A 16325-nucleotide genomic window follows, 5' to 3' on the forward strand; every position below is an offset into this window, starting at 1 on the left:
TATACTAGACTATTGCACAATGGCAGGAGTAAAGTTAAGAAGTCTCTGTTAACTGCACTCTTTTCAGTCATTAGTTGCCTTCAACTTATAACATTACAGAATGTATTAATTGACATATTATTGTATTCAGTATAGACTCAAAACCTTAACGTCAATCCATGAATAGCTTTGCTTTTCCAATGATGGCAGTTTACTTGTTCAGATGTTCTATTATGAAGTACAGAAAGAAAGAAAGAAAGAAAGAAACAGTAATGTTGTTGGTTTACATAATCACATTTACCTGATACCTGCTTGTGAGAGTAACACATCAGTATTAGTGACCCTCTGTGTGTAACTCTGCGAGGGGAAAACCTTTTTCAGAGACACGTCATTTGTGCACACTTGAACGGGGATACACAAACAAAGGGCTGTAAGAGTGAGTGATGGAAAATGGCCTTCATGCTTAAGTCACTGGTGTGCAGGTCTTGTGTAGGTTAATGAGAGGCCCTATATTTCACTACACTGTCCCCTGCCACAGACCTCAAGGTGATGCCACATACAAAAAGATTCCAGCAGTAAATGTCACTCTAGCACTCCAAAATTATGAGCTATCGCACATTTTCATCACGGGAAATAAGCTGAGGGAGGAAGTTCCAGGAGGCACTTGAGTGGGTGCTGGGTAATATGACTCAGTGGTTTTGGGGTTCTCTTTACAAGGATAGTTTCAAGTGTGACATCCCAGTCTTTTTTCCATTTGCCCCTTCGAGGCAATCTGAGTTTTGATATGATGCAATGTCCTCTCAAGGATCATGCTGTAAAGTGTGACATCCCAATGTTTCCCCTAGCCCCTGAACGTTTGGATATGACAAGAAGTCACTCTTATGGACACACATAGATTTAATTTAATGTGTACAATACAATGTGGAGCTGAACACAAATAACAACATTGAATTATTGAATCATATACCAACACAGAGTGGATGCTTTTGATCTAAACATCATAATGCAATACTCATATTAACCCAAAGACAGCTGTTATTCCTCTGTTATAAAAGATCAATCATTTTTTCATTATTCATTATTTTTTATTATAACATTATTTTGAGCATTATTTTCAACAAAAGCTTACAGTTATCAGTTAATGAATCCTTAACTGTTAATGAAATCTCTGGCTTTAATCATTACAGAGAATGACCATTTACTTTCATTATAATGAGATTAGATGAGAAAGTGACAAGGCTAAATATTGCATTGTCATTCCAATTTTAATATTATATTTTTTCCTGTATGTGTATAGGCAGATTTTAATATTATATTTGTTCCTGTATGTGTATAGGCAGATTCCATCTGCATTAGATGGACTCCGTAGCGTCAGTGCAGGGGAGAGTACCGGACAGGTAGCTTCGGAGAAGTGCTAGTATGCCAGACAAACTCCCGCTGTACTGTACTATACTATACAGCCTAAGTTCTACACCTGCTGGTACTGTGCACCTGTGAGTGCCGTGCCGGCTCACTTTGAGAAAGCACATATGTACCCAAAAGCTCACCTTCTCCTCAATAATAAGAACCTCTTCTCTGGCACCGTCACCCACATAGTTTTCAAATTTGACATGGAACTATTTAAAGACAAAAGGTTCTAATCAGAGGCTTCTGCTTAGATCTTCTCAAAGAGAAAACAAGTCAGCCAGTTTTACCAAGTTAGTTTAGACTGATGACTTTGACTATAAAGATGCATATTCTATCTATATTCTCCCTTGATGTGTGCCTGTTCAGTTGGCATGTATATGCTGCAGATGCTGCAGATGATGGTGTAGTAGCCTAAATCACTGTATTCCATCCCATTAATCTGTTCCTTGCGTAACATCAAGAGTCAATCCAGACTGGCCGTAAATGAATGCAAAAATAGAAAGAGAGTATTCAGTACTGTAGCCTCTGAAATTAAATTTTTAGCAATTAAAAACAGTGTAATGAAATTCATAAGAAAATACCACAATACTACTACTATTACTATTATTATTATTAATAATAATAATAATAATAACACCAATGATGGTAGTAGCAGTAGCATTTGTATTACTGTTAGTTTGTTGTTTCCAGGGGCTCAGTGGTATGGTAGGGAGTCTGGGGATAGGGATTTTTTACACACACACACACAAAATATCAGAAGAGAAGTCATCAGAAGGGAAAGTTAGCCAGCTGTTTGCGTGTGTAATAACTAAACTAGCCCACCCAACAACTTTCCACTTTCCACATGACATAAAAGCAAGAGCCAAATGGGGAAGATGCACACCAAAGATTCATCCCTTTTGAAGACAGACATCTGTGTCATTAGTATTATTTTCACTCTAAAGTTTTCAGGACACAATCGTCATGTGCAGTTTGAACTGGATTATTGTGTTGGTGCTTTCTGTCTGTCGTTGTGCTGGCGTTCATTCTTTTCCACTAGAGGATGATGTCTTAATGCGGATTGGTTTTATGATTGATTCAGATATGATATGTGTAAGTAAAACCTAAAAGAGCATTCAGAAATTCAGAAATTCAAAAAGATTGTTTTTATTTCAGACTTGATCAATGTTTTTTTCCCCATGCAGGACAACGCCAGATTCTACACTAGAGCTCAGGTAAGAATGAACATCTGACTCTCATACCATGAAGTTATATAAGGTGCTTCCAGAGGCAACTGAATAGTTTGTAAAAACATAAAAATAGTACTATGGCACCGATCATACTCTTAATAGGATACTGCATACTTGGAAAGAAATTGCATAGCCATGTTCTGTATATAATGTAATACGATTTCAGCATAATATAGATCCCTTTCTTCGTCACAGAATGGATCTCCACGACACAGTTTGGAATGTGTCACAATGGAACTGAAGACAGTGAAAGAGGAATGCCTGAATGTCTCCAATCCAGACAGCAGGGTTCTGAGGTTTAGAAGTAACTTGAATCTCGCAATGGATTCATTGAAAGAGGTAAACAATTTATTACACATTGCAAGGTTTAAATAGTTTGTGTATTGACTGAATAACAACAGAAATTCGTGTTTTTTTGTTGTTGTTCTAGTACCAGACAAATAACTCATACATCTGTGAAGAGGAGGCGCCACTGAAGGTCTTTCTAGTGGAACTGAAAAAGCTGGTCCAACAAAAGAACAGTGAACCTCGAAACTAACGGGGGAACCGATTGTTCTCAATAGCAATCTTTTTGTTTTTTAAATATGTGAAGCACTATAATTGCAAAATAAGCTTTAGGCTATTTATACTAACTATTTATTTAACTATTTATGTATTGTATAAGTACTGAATCACTATAATAAATTATTGACATGACAATCTGGTGTTCTGTTCTATGAATGGTTTTTCACTACATATTAAATCTATGAAACGAAGCTGACATTAAGGATAATGGGTTTCATTTGAAACATTTACAAACATAACAAATGGACATATGATCACATGTGGGAATTCCCCTTCCCCTATGCGGCAGCAAAGGAACATTGGAAGGAAAGTTCACCATTTCACCCCCACAGCAGTTAGAAGAGCAATGCTGGGGCAGGACCACAGCCCAGTGCATTAATGACAACACGACCTACATTTACATACAGATCAGTCAGTCATTCTCAAACCATTTAGATGCATACTATAATCGCCTATAATTCAAACTAGAATATCTTTAGAATACTACTAATAATTGTGTTTATCTCTAATAGTGAAGCCCCAACATTAGCATTGTCAAGTGAACCTCTAAGACTCTTTAGCATATAACAGTAAGATCTTGTTTCAAGTGAGCAACTGCTGACATCGTCCACTGGTGTAACAGTTTAAAAACCTTTAAGTACTCAATATACATATACTGATGAGATCTACATGCATGAAACACCTCAAAAAATACCAAGCAACATTCTTGAAACCGTACCATACAAAAGATGGCTGCAGACTTAAACTTTCCAAACCTAAGCTATAATACGTTCAAACAAATGCTTGAACAATACATACGCCCCAATCACGGTATCCTGTAAAATACATCCCACCTCCAGTCTAAAAAAAAAAGAAAAAAAGAGTGCTTTAAACTTCCCTTACTTCACAAAATCTGTGTGTAAAAACACACCTAAGTTAGGTCTTTCAAGTTTGGGACCTACAACAGACTACAACAACAGCAAGTAGCCAAATATGAATCTATCAGTGTTTGTAGAGCAAAGGCAAACATTTATTTTCAGGCTAATGACAGACACAAATACAGTGCGAAAACACAAACTGTATTGAATGACTCCAAAACAACAGAAACCTTTTCTGCTTTGACCTCCCTATTAATATGCCAAAAACAAGCACATTTAAAGCAACATGATGACGTTGACATAGACAGTCTACCAAGACATTTACACCATTATAAAACAGCACACTACTTCCTTCAAAAAGTGATCAAATATTTAGTATGCTTTACAGATGTACATACATGCTGTCAGAGATCCCAGAGTACTTTCAGACCAGCAACAGATATGAGAGTGATGTAAAATGCAGATGTTAAAGTGAGAAGCTTTTTTTTTTTTTTTTTAGATTGAAGAGACAACCGGAAACCAACAAGACTTCCTCTGCATGTTTGTAGTAACAGCAAAGAAAACCACAACATTCAAAAGTATGCAAAGGAGCTGGCCCAGTTTACCAAGCTTCACTGACTGCTATCAAACAGAAACTCACTCAACTCATTAAAGATGATCCTAGAGTACAAACTTGCACCATCATTTTGGTGGTATTTTAGTCTTGACTAGTGGGTGAGATGCGATGATGAACCTGCTGAGTTCCATATTTGTTGTCCTTAAAAGTGCTAGAATGCTTTGAGATGGACCACAATGGTGTCATGCAGCAGGCATGAAAAAAAGACAGTGTTGCACAATTTTCCTTCTCATTGTAGGTCATACAGATTTCATTGTAAATGTTCAGTTTTCTGGATCTGCAACATGCAAACAAATAGAGTTCAAAAGCAAAGACCCACGATGCACAGACACTGGTAAATATTTTCTTTTAATGGTAAACATTTCCTCCTGTAGTGGCACTATTATGTTTGGCCTAGAGAGATTTATGTCTTTGACAACAAAAACGACATATTACACCTTTATCTTCCAAATGTGTAGGCCATTCTATGTCCAAATGATTGCTAACTTAGTGATTACTGTCTCATATGTCCCTGGGTTGTATCTGCTATAGCCTACTGTGGGGAAAAATCCATCGATGGACCACTGTATCAGAATCAGAATCAGAATCAGAATTCTTTTAATGGCCAAGTATAGTTACATATACAGGAAATTATCTTGGTGGTTGGTGCATAGGACATAAAACACATAACATAACAACAAAATAGCAAAAACAAGAATAAAAGACAAATACAGAATATTAAATAATAATAAATAATTGTGAATTGGAATTGGCAAACCCAGAGTCAGTGTGATGCAGGGGGCTTGTTTGTGAGCACCACTGCCGTGGGGAAAAAACTGTTCAGGTGGCGCGAGGTTTTGGTCTTTATAGCCCGGAACCTTCTGCCAGATGGGAGTCTTTGGAATAGGTGGTGACCGGGATGGGAAGGATCAGCGGTGATCTTGCATGCTATCGGGGATGATTGACCAGGGACCATATTCTCAAAGCATCCAAAGGCTAAAAGTAGCTCCTAATCTGTTGATTTAGTAAAAATTCCTAAAAAAAAAGCATAAATGGGCGTATCAGTCCTAAAATCAGGACTCCTGGTTTTCTTTTCCAAAAGGACCAGGACACGGCTTCGTGCAATCCTCACACGGACGTGCGTATGGGTGTCTCCAAAGTATAGGCCTACTCCTTTGTCTGCTGTTGCGGACGCATCTCGGCACACAAGCTCAATCCCAGTGGCTGAAATAATATCTGTACGTCATGTGAATCTATAGAAAAGACTTATTTTATATTAGGTTTATAGTTTTCTCTGCAGACAACAAAACTGTTCTCTAAATCTCCTGTAGTTTTATTCCTAGGAAGCAAACATACTAATGAAAATGTGCATCTGTACCGCAAGTCGCTTTGCATAAAAGTGTCTGCTAAATTAATAAATGGCATAAATAGATCTTGTTTTTTCTGAGCCACTGCTTGAGAACTTACATGCAATCAACATGCAGAAGTCCGCAAGTGGACAATTTTCTTTTTGCCTCGATCAGGCAGGAGGTGTTTATTTTTTGCAGTGAAAGACGTCTTTTTCCTGTTGTATACCTCAGAAAAGCACCTGCCGTCATTTGCATTTTTTTTTTTACTATTGTTCAATCGAAACAGGCTCTCACCCTCAATCAAAGCATGTGTCAATTTTTTAATGCAGATGTTTTTACACAAAAAAGGACAGATTTGTGAGTTTACTTAACTGTTAGGCTAAGGACAGCAGATTCGGTAGTTGCCTAAATGTCTTTAGCAAAACAAGTTAGCTATGATGCATAACGTCATTTGACAGATAAATAAATATGAATGAAATATAAATTACATATTTATAATGCATTATTGTGTCTTAAATTATAACCATTCATAATTGACACAATGTATCATAAAGGTGGTTATGAGTTGATGTGAAGACATATACATGGTTATAATTAGTGTTACAATGACTTACAGCTACTTTATAAGACATTATTAATATACATAGGGCATTATAGACAGGCTATATAGAAAGTTGTGATAACTTAGTTCTCAGTAAGAGAGGATTCACTCGAGATGATCACGTTCAGTACTTAATTCAGAAATGCACTCCGGTTAACTCAACTTGATCTACTATCAATGTCTCTTGACCTCAGGGGTTAACTGTACCTCCTGATGGACTGGAGTGGTATTGCAATAGTATATGTGAACCAGATAATCAGGATATAGGCCGTAAGGTGAACACTGTTTTCGTTTCAACCCGCTCCACAGTCGCGCATCTACACAATCTTTAGCTCATAAAAAAGAACAAGTCGTGCTTAGCTACCAAAAAAAAGTTCGTCGCTGACTTTCCAGTCAATTTTTGGTGCGTTTATGTTTTATGCCGAACTAGTTTCTTCAGAGCGTAATAGGATCTTGGTCGCGAGTGCTGGCACTTTTCGACACGTGATCGTTCTTCACCAATGAGGTAGCTGCTTTTTGTCAACAGAATGGCAAGATGGCGGCTCCCGTGGTTAGATTCAACGTTACCGATCAAGAGGAAAACACCCGAACATCCTCAAAAGTGGGCTAAATGGATTCTAAATAGTGCTGTATACATAGCCGCGTCCAAGAAGAACAATGAGGCAAATATACGATAATGTCCTGACAGCATCATCACTTGGTATGGGAACTGTACAGCCTGTGACAGCAGTACCGCATCATCAGAGCACCTCTCCCTACAGACCTACAAGAGAAGACTACGTACCAGGGCCCAAAGTATTGTAAAAGACTCCTAACATCCTGACCATGGACTTTTCTAAACACTGAGGTCAGGCAAACATCTCTGCTGCTACAAGACCAGAACAGAGAGACTGAGAAGGAGCTTCTTTCCTCAAGCATTCCGTATCCTGAACACACACAATGACTATATAAACAGCAATTACACTTTTTTTCACACTTGCACATGGACTGTACACACACTGCACTTTATACTCCCTCTTGCTATTTATGAAAAATATTTCTTGATCTTTCTTTCTTCACACTCGCACAGAAAAAGCTTAACACCAAACGAAATTTCACTACATGCTTTACGTAAGTATTTCTATGTATGTGACAAAAAAAACCTCCTTCCTTGTATCAATAAAAGGCAGTAATTGTACTTATACCAATGACCATTTGTTCGTTCGTTCATTCATTCATTCACAAATGAAAACAACACTGATGAACCATAAAAACAATCTTCATGAAAAATATGAAATATGATATATAAAACTGTACAAAACTAAATAAGAAATAACAGATTAAGGACACTCAGTCCTCACTGTCAGTGTCAGGACGGTTATCTTCCAGTTCCTCAGTTTCCTTTGTGTTGGCACAATTACAGCAACGACATAAGTCTGTGCAACACAATCCTGCAGAAAAACAGGAACATCTGCCTGTCTCACAGGCACCTTTGCAGCCGCAGTCAGGGGCAGGGTTTCTGGTCATCCAGGTGATGTGCAAGGTCCCATCCTTTATTTGCCAACCATATCCAGCAGGTGATGGAGCACTTATATTTTGTTTGAGACAGGACCTCATTATTGCAGCCTAGTAGTTTCCCCTTTTGCAATGCTGATGGAGGGCATCAGCAGTAGGGGGAATGCATAATTCTGGCAAGGCTGATGATGCTATACAGAAAGCCTTGTACCTAGCTTCATTTACATTATCGGCAGCTGGCTGATCATATAAGTGGCATACATACTGGCAAAGAAGTGCAAATGTTGACTGCTCCAAGTTAAAGTTAGTACCTAAACTTGTAAAAGCCTTTAGGTACTCATCTTTCTCACATGCAACAGAAAATGTCTTTCTTTTTCCTTTGCCTCCACTTGTGGAGTCACACCCAGAGAATGTGTGAATTCCGATCAAGGCTGAAAACACACTGGTTCCGAGAGCTGATGACACCTTGGTAATGTCAATGATACGTGTCCTGTTGCCAGTCCCTGTGAAAACATATAAACTGCATGGCAAATCTGTCTGCACACTTACAGCAATGACTGCCACATCAGTGTCAGAGCTCTTGATAATGACAGCTTTATGCTCCCGTGCAGCATGTTGTGCATGTAAAAACACCCTTGTGTCACATTCTTCATGATCACACTGCAGGTCTTCAACAACACAAACAGACTGTACACCCTCCTTAACAGTCACACAGTGACATTGATTTGTATGTGCAAGCAGAGGTTTTTGCCCACTATTGTAAGGTCTGCATTTTTCCATACAACATACAGGAATTCGGTATTTGTTCCTTCTGAGAGAAACTTTTTCCATTGGGTTGGGGTCCTCTGATCCGGGCCAAAGATTTGCATGCGTTGTGACCCTGCATCAGCTCTATACATGACCGTTCTAGGTTTTTGATACTGATGGGGGAAATCACGAGTCAGCCTCTTCTTCAACATATCCTGTCTGCAACACAACAAAACAGTGACAATTAAGAGTCACAGGAGTATCATGAAAAGCAGAGAGTGGTGGAGGTGGTACAAGACATTACAGGCTAGAACCTATCTGCCATACAGCACATTTAACACCAAAGATGCCCAAGAAAGGCACACAACGTCACAAACCTCACCCCACACACACACACACACACACACACACACACACACACACCCCTTCTCTTTGTTGCCAAGTGGTACATGTCTGTGCAAACAGCAAGACTTAAAAACAGTTTCTCAGGCCTGTCACACACATGTTGTGTAAAGCTAGACTTGCACATGACAAATAATAAGACTTGAGAGAAAAATGCATTGCAGTTACCTGTAGTTTGAAGCTTCAAGACCTTCATTTGCTTTCACCAGTTCAATGAAGGCCTTCCTCAGCTGGCCCATTCTCTGCACCTCTTGGTTGACAAGCAGCCTTTGGCGAATGATCCTCTCACAGAATAACTTATAGCTGACATCAAACGTGGGCTCATTCCTAGAACACATATAAATGAGAAGGAAAGAAATGAATAAGGGTTGTGATTGTGTGCACATACAACAGAATGCAGATTGAATGTTTACTTATATAATGTTAAGTTAGTAGCTCCTTGAAATGCAATTTAATAAATAACTTACTGTTCTTTCTCTGGTTTTTCAGGCCTCGTCAAAAACCTGGTGTACTGATTATAACCTAGCCTTTGTGGTACTGCACCTCCAGAGCCGAGCCACGTTTGTAGGCTTGTCCTGTATGTATTCCATCGTGTAGTGGTGAAATAATGTACCTCTTCGTGCTTGACTGAAGTAATATGCATAAAACAATGTTTGTTTTTTGATTTATTAAGACATTCCGGTGTATTTTCTTCGTCTTCCGTACTGCTCAATGAAGGCATGGTGGACGCCATCTTGCAACTCTGTTGACAAAAAGCAGCTACCTTATTGGTGTAGCATGATCACGTGTCGAAAAGTGCCAGCACTGCGCTCTGAAGAAACTAGTTCGGCATAAAACATAGACGCACCAAAAATTGACTGGAAAGTCAGCGACGAACTTTTTTTTGGTAGCTAAGCACGACTCTTTCTTTTTTATGAACTAAATATTGTGTAGATGCACGCCTGTGGAGCGGGATTCGATTTCTAAAGGACTTTTCGTGGTTCACCTTGCGGCCTATTTGCAGAAATACTAGATGACACAATTTAACAAAGTAACGTTAGATGAATAATATGTTTTTCAAAACAAAAGTCCCCTTTTTGTAATCATATTTTGCAGTCAACCGCAAATATTGGCTGTCAAAATGACTTCACCTGGCCCTATCTCTGTGATGTAAACTTTTGTTTGTGTAATCAGCTGTTTTTTTGTAGTAAATAGTTGAACACCACAGTCAAGATCAAGATGGACTCAAGGGGAAGTTCCCTTCACTGCAATATTTCAAAGAAAATGTTTTTTCAGTGAGCATGTAAAAAAATGTTGAATAAAAATGAGTGCCTTAATGAACTTCCCCAAATCCCTGCTGTAGGCTATATATGTAAATACTTTTGGGGTTCCACTACTGGGTTCAGTATTGTTCCTGATGGGGCGATAATTGATGTTGCACACCTTAAGACTTTCCATTACTTGGAAGTCTGTGACAGGGGTAAACTGGGAACAAAATGTAATTAGCAGGCACGTGCACAGATAGACCCGTAGTGGTGCTCAAGCACCTGCCCTTTTGACCTGGATGAGAAAAGTGCCCCTTCTGCTGGAGCCCAATTTTTCTTCATTCATCAATATTTAAGAATAAAAATTACTCTGTCATCAATTACCCCCAAATGTGTTTTGATATCTGACGGGGCATTTATTTGAGTTGTTGTGGGAATTTCTCCCGCACAAGCCCCTGCCGCGCCCCTCCCTCCTCCTCCTCCACTTAGCCTACAGCCTACTTCTTCTCTGACCCGCAGCATCAGACAAACAGGTAATGACGGTGTTTGTGCAATCCCCCGACGTTGTTTCGTGATAAATTAACCAGAACATTACGTTGCAACTGGTCCGAGATACAGATACAGATACAGGCAGGCAGACAGACAGACAGGCAGGCAAAGAATTTAAAAGGCAGTTTTACTGTTCTACAAATTAGATAAGTTCACTAGTTTTGTTTCATTTAAAATCGTAATTATTGAAATGAAAGGTAGGTCTTAAGTTGAGCTACATGACAGTCTGGTGAGGTATATTGTGGTATATTATTAATGCTTATGCTTCAACTCTGTCAAAAAACAGTAAAAAAATGTGTGTACTCGGTTGTCAGCTTTATAGAGATTATGTAAGTCACTCTTGATTATTATGCACAACATTGATTTATCTCGTTTACAAAACTTGCAGCATAATGCCAAGAAGAGAGAGACTCCAAAAGCAGAAGGACACGGAACTGCAGCAAGCAGCTCAGGGTAGCAGCTCTCTTATCTTAGATCAGGCCATCAACTAGTAAAACAAATGAGGGAGAATCAGTAATGTGGAGGAAAGAGCTGTTGATGAAAGTGAGGATGCAATTTCAAAAATAGCCACCATGCCATATTCTACAGATCCGTCCCATGTTGAAGCATTTCACATCAGGTGTAATGAGAGCTATATTGCTATGTGCTGCAGTGTAGGGCCCTGTCAACCAGAAATGTTTTTATTTTTTCCCCCCAAAAATGCTGAAGGGCGGTCATTCCAAACGCATTGGTTTTCTGGAGATGTGTGGCTGGAGTATTCCCCAAGTTCTGATTCAATGCATTGTTTCAGTTGTCGGCTTTTTCTACCTGAAGATAGATAATAAAGCAGAAAGGAGTGGAGAAATGGGATCAGAAAGTGGAATACTGCTCTTGAAAAAAATCAAGCAGCACTCTGTCACAGAGGTCCACATGACAAGCATGGTGAGGTGGACCAATTACAAAAAAAAAGGCACTCAAGACTTCATTTGATGTATCAGATGTAAAGGGAGAGAGGCAGACAAACAGAGAGATACTGACCAGGTTAATAGATCTCACAGTGTATCTCGCAAGGCAGGGACTAGCGTTCCGAGGTGATAATGAGAGTAACTCAAGTAACAACCGTGGTTGTCACCAATAAAAGGCCCCAGGTGTCACTGCTGTCAAACAGAAGCCAAAATGGCCTGATCACAGCACTGGGTACTTACATCAGGAGGGAGATCCAAAGAGAAATCCAAGAAGCTGAAATGTACTCTATTCTCTTGGATGAGACCACCGATGTTTCCCCATAAAGAACAGGTGTAATTTGTAGTGCGATATCTACATCAAAAGCAAATAAAAGGAGAGATTTATCAAAGTTTGCAACATTGATACAACAACAGGCCAGGAGCTGGAGAATACTGTAGTCTCCCTTCTACGGAAGAATGGTCTGGAGCTGAAAAACATGTATGGCCAGGGCTACAATGGAGCAGCCAACATGAGTGGCATGTACAAAGGTCTTCAAGCCAGAATACGCACACTCAATGAGAAGGCCCTTTCTGTGCACCGCAAAGCACACTGCCTGAACTTGGTCCTGGTGGAAGCCTCAAAGTCAAATAAGCACTTTGTGACCTTCTTCAACCGTGGAGAAGCTGTATGCCTTTTGCAGTGGCTCCTCAAAGCGCCATGCTGCTTTAGTTAGATTGCAGCAGTCACTGCATCCAGAGGCACACGTTGTGGAGCTCAGGAGGCTGTCAGATACCCGTTGGGCTTGCAGGGAACAAGCACTGAAGGCCCTTCAGAGAAATCTGGAAGCTATAATGATGCTCCTCAATGAGATCTGTGAAAGAAATCCACCTGACCTGGCCCTAGGGGATGCAAAAATGTACAAAAATGTGATTAACTTCGCATTCATCCTCTGCATGGAAATCACCAGCCCAGCATTTGAAGTCACTGCTCCTGCATCAAACGCCCTGCGAGAAGAAAGCCTGGACCACTACACAGCCTACAAGCTAAATGATGGTGTAATTCACACAGTACAAGCATTGAGGTCTGAGGAGAAGTTTGCCGAGATATTTTCAAGGTGCGTCAGAGAAGGCAGGGGCTCTCAACATTCCTTTACCTACTGTTGTGCCTGGTCAGGACTTTACCTACTGTTGTGCCTGGCCAGGAGAGGAAACGGAAAGTGCCAGTGCGTTTCCAACACAGCACAACTGCATCGCAAGTGAGTGATGAGATTGACTCTGTGGAGTCATACTACAGGTCGAATGTGTACTACACATTTATTGATACCTTGACTGCAGAGCTCAACAGGAGATTCCATGGGAGCATCACTGGAAGTCCAACTGGCACAATCATACGGTCCTTCCACTCTCTAACAGTGTGTGCCAACTGGACAAGCACCCCAAACCCAGAGGCAGAGGAAGCTGTCCATGTTCTTTGCGACTTCTATGAGGAAAATGAGGACCAGCTGAAAACAGAGCTAAATGTGTTCCACTCCAGCTTTCCCTCGAAGAACCTGCAAGAAATCCTTGCCATTGTGGAGGAGAACACTGGCCAACTCATCTTTCCAAGATTTGTGAAGATGGTAAGGATCTATGCAACACTGCCAGTGACAACAGCTTCAGTGGAAAGATCCTTTTCAAAACTGAAGATAATAAAGAACTGGCTCAGGAGTCTCTGTGGGGAAGAAAGACTCTCCGACCTTCTCCTGCTTGCCATTGAGCAAGACATTGAAATAAATCACAGTGAAGTAATACAAATCTTCCAAGAGATGGCACCAAGGAGGATGCTCCTGTGAAGATCCTTTAATTTAGTAATTTAGTTTTGATTTAGAATATTTTTTTTATTATTTAACATATTTGGTTATACAATATGGCCTTGTTTTGTCTGTTTTTGCCTGTTATTAATTTATTTATTCAATTTCATAATTTTAGTTAGTTTGTTAACAAAAATAAATATATAAGTAAATATATATAAATATATAAGTCAAAAATATCCGACTGTTATTTATTATTTTTAATTTCATAAATAAATGTTGCCGATGGGTGCCCTTTTATTTGGTTTGAGCACCTGCCCCCCAAAATGTCTGTGCACGTGCCTGTTAATTAGTATTGTATATTTTACAAAGTTTTCGATGACATGTGTATTTTTTGTGATGTAAGATTGTTTTTTATTACTCCCGCTATTTGCATTTTGTTCAATAGGCAAATTAGCGTCATAAGATACGTGAGTTGTCGAATGTTTGTCTAGCCCTTAAGTAGGTGCTAACTGGCTAATTATATGGTTGTAGGATGGCAGCATTATCTTACCCTGGCCTCGTGTGTGACCTCCCCATTATATCTGTGTTGTTACTTATCTGTACTTTATTCATAAGTCTATGTGTGTATTTGTATTTCTTCCATTTATTACACTATACGATCAGCGTCTTGCTACTAGTGTTGTAGCCCGTGTGTTTTAGTAGTCTGTATTGAACAGTCTGTAGCATATAGTAGCTTATGTGCATTTTATTTGTTAATTGCCATTACTTGGAAGTCTGTGACAGGGGATGACAGCATTATCTTACCCTGGCCTCGTGTGTGACCGCCCCATTATATCTGTGTTACAGAATAAATGCTGATGACAGATAAAGTCCACGCCTCGTCTACGTATTCATCTGACCATACAAAGACATTTTAGTTATAATTATTGTAACGGGCTGGTTAGAGTCTGTTACATGCACAAACATCAGACCACCACAGCACGATGAAGGAGAAAAGAGGAGAGGTGTTGTGTATCATGGTAATGTATGCCTTGCAAAAAATGTAAAGTAGGTGGGTAGGTGATTTAAAACACTTTAGTTATAGATTTATGTTTGAAGCTATAACTTGAAGCTACCGACTGCAATTGGCCAGCTATGCTTGTTAGCTTGGTAACTAGTGCTAATAACATTAGCGCATGCCAACTAGCAATTGAAAAATTAGCTAGCAGCTAGATTTTAAACAGTGGCTAGCTAGATTAAACTCATTAGAAGCTGTGTGATGTTAGCCATAGTAGCAGTAAAGTTAGTTCATAAAAGTGTTCTTAAGATTCCATTTAGTTTATAATGTTGACATGACCAGTGTGAAGAGGGCACTCTCCACTATCAACAACCGCAAAGCAACAGGCCCAGACAACATTCCAGGCCGTGTACTGAGGGACTGCGCAGAGGAGTTTAAGGATATCTTCACGGATATCTTCAACACTTCTCTGAGTCAAGCTGCTGTTCCATCACATTTCAAGACCTCCATCATCATACCTGTGCCAAAGAAACCGGCTCCATCCTGCTTCAATGACTATCGGCCTCTGGCACTGACCCCCATCATTATAGTGAGCAGCACCAAATTCCTGGGGGTGCACATCCGTGAGGACCTCTCCTGGGCAACCAACTCTGCATCACTGGCGAAGAAAGCCCAGCGGCGCCTCTACTTCCTCCGCAAGCTCAAGAGAGCGAAAGCTCCCATACCCATCCTGAACACATTCTACCGGGGCACCATTGAAAGCATCCTGTCCAGCTGCATCACTGTGTGGGGCAGTTGCTGCACTGAACACAGCAAGAAAGCGCTGCAACGCATAGTGAACACAGCTGATAAGATCATTGGTGCCCCACTCCCTTCCTTGCAGGACATATACACCACCCGCCTCACCCGGAAAGCTACCTCGATTGTGAATGGCACCAGCCACCCCGCACACAGTCTGTTTAGCCTCCTACCCTCTGGAAGAAGGTATAGGAGCCTCCGTTGCCGCACCGCCAGACTCAGAAATGGCTTCATACACCAAGCTGTCAGGAAGCTAAATTCTCTCCCCTCACTCCCCCCAGCCATATCCTCCAGTCTGACAGGAAGCTGAAATCCCCCCGCCCCCCTAAAAATCACTCAAGACTCTGCACTTTTATCACTTGTATTACGTTTAAAATTGTATTACGTATTTATATATATAGTATTTATAACCACTGTACGTGAATCTTTATGTTTACATCGTATTAGGAAATGTCTTGTCTTATCTGTTGTGCCTGTGCACTTTTATATGCGTCACCGTGGGAGAGTGGGAAACGTCCTATCGATACCTTTGTATGTCTTGACATGTAAAGAAATTGACAATAAAGCTACTTTGACTTTGACCAGATCCACAGCTTTGGATAAAAGCGTCTGCTAAATACCTGTCCTTTACCTTTCTAACGCTGGTCTTCTCTTCTTCTCTAGCTGTTATTTTTAGGACAGAGCACAAATTGTGTGAAAATGTTATGCTTATTTGCTACCTGATGACAGCCAAACTAACCTTAATTGTACTTGTTTTCGGTTACCTAAAGTGAGATTGATGGATGAAGACGTAAGAC

The sequence above is a fragment of the Clupea harengus genome, chromosome 20, assembly GCF_900700415.2.
Source record: "Clupea harengus chromosome 20, Ch_v2.0.2, whole genome shotgun sequence".
NCBI lineage: Eukaryota > Metazoa > Chordata > Actinopteri > Clupeiformes > Clupeidae > Clupea > Clupea harengus.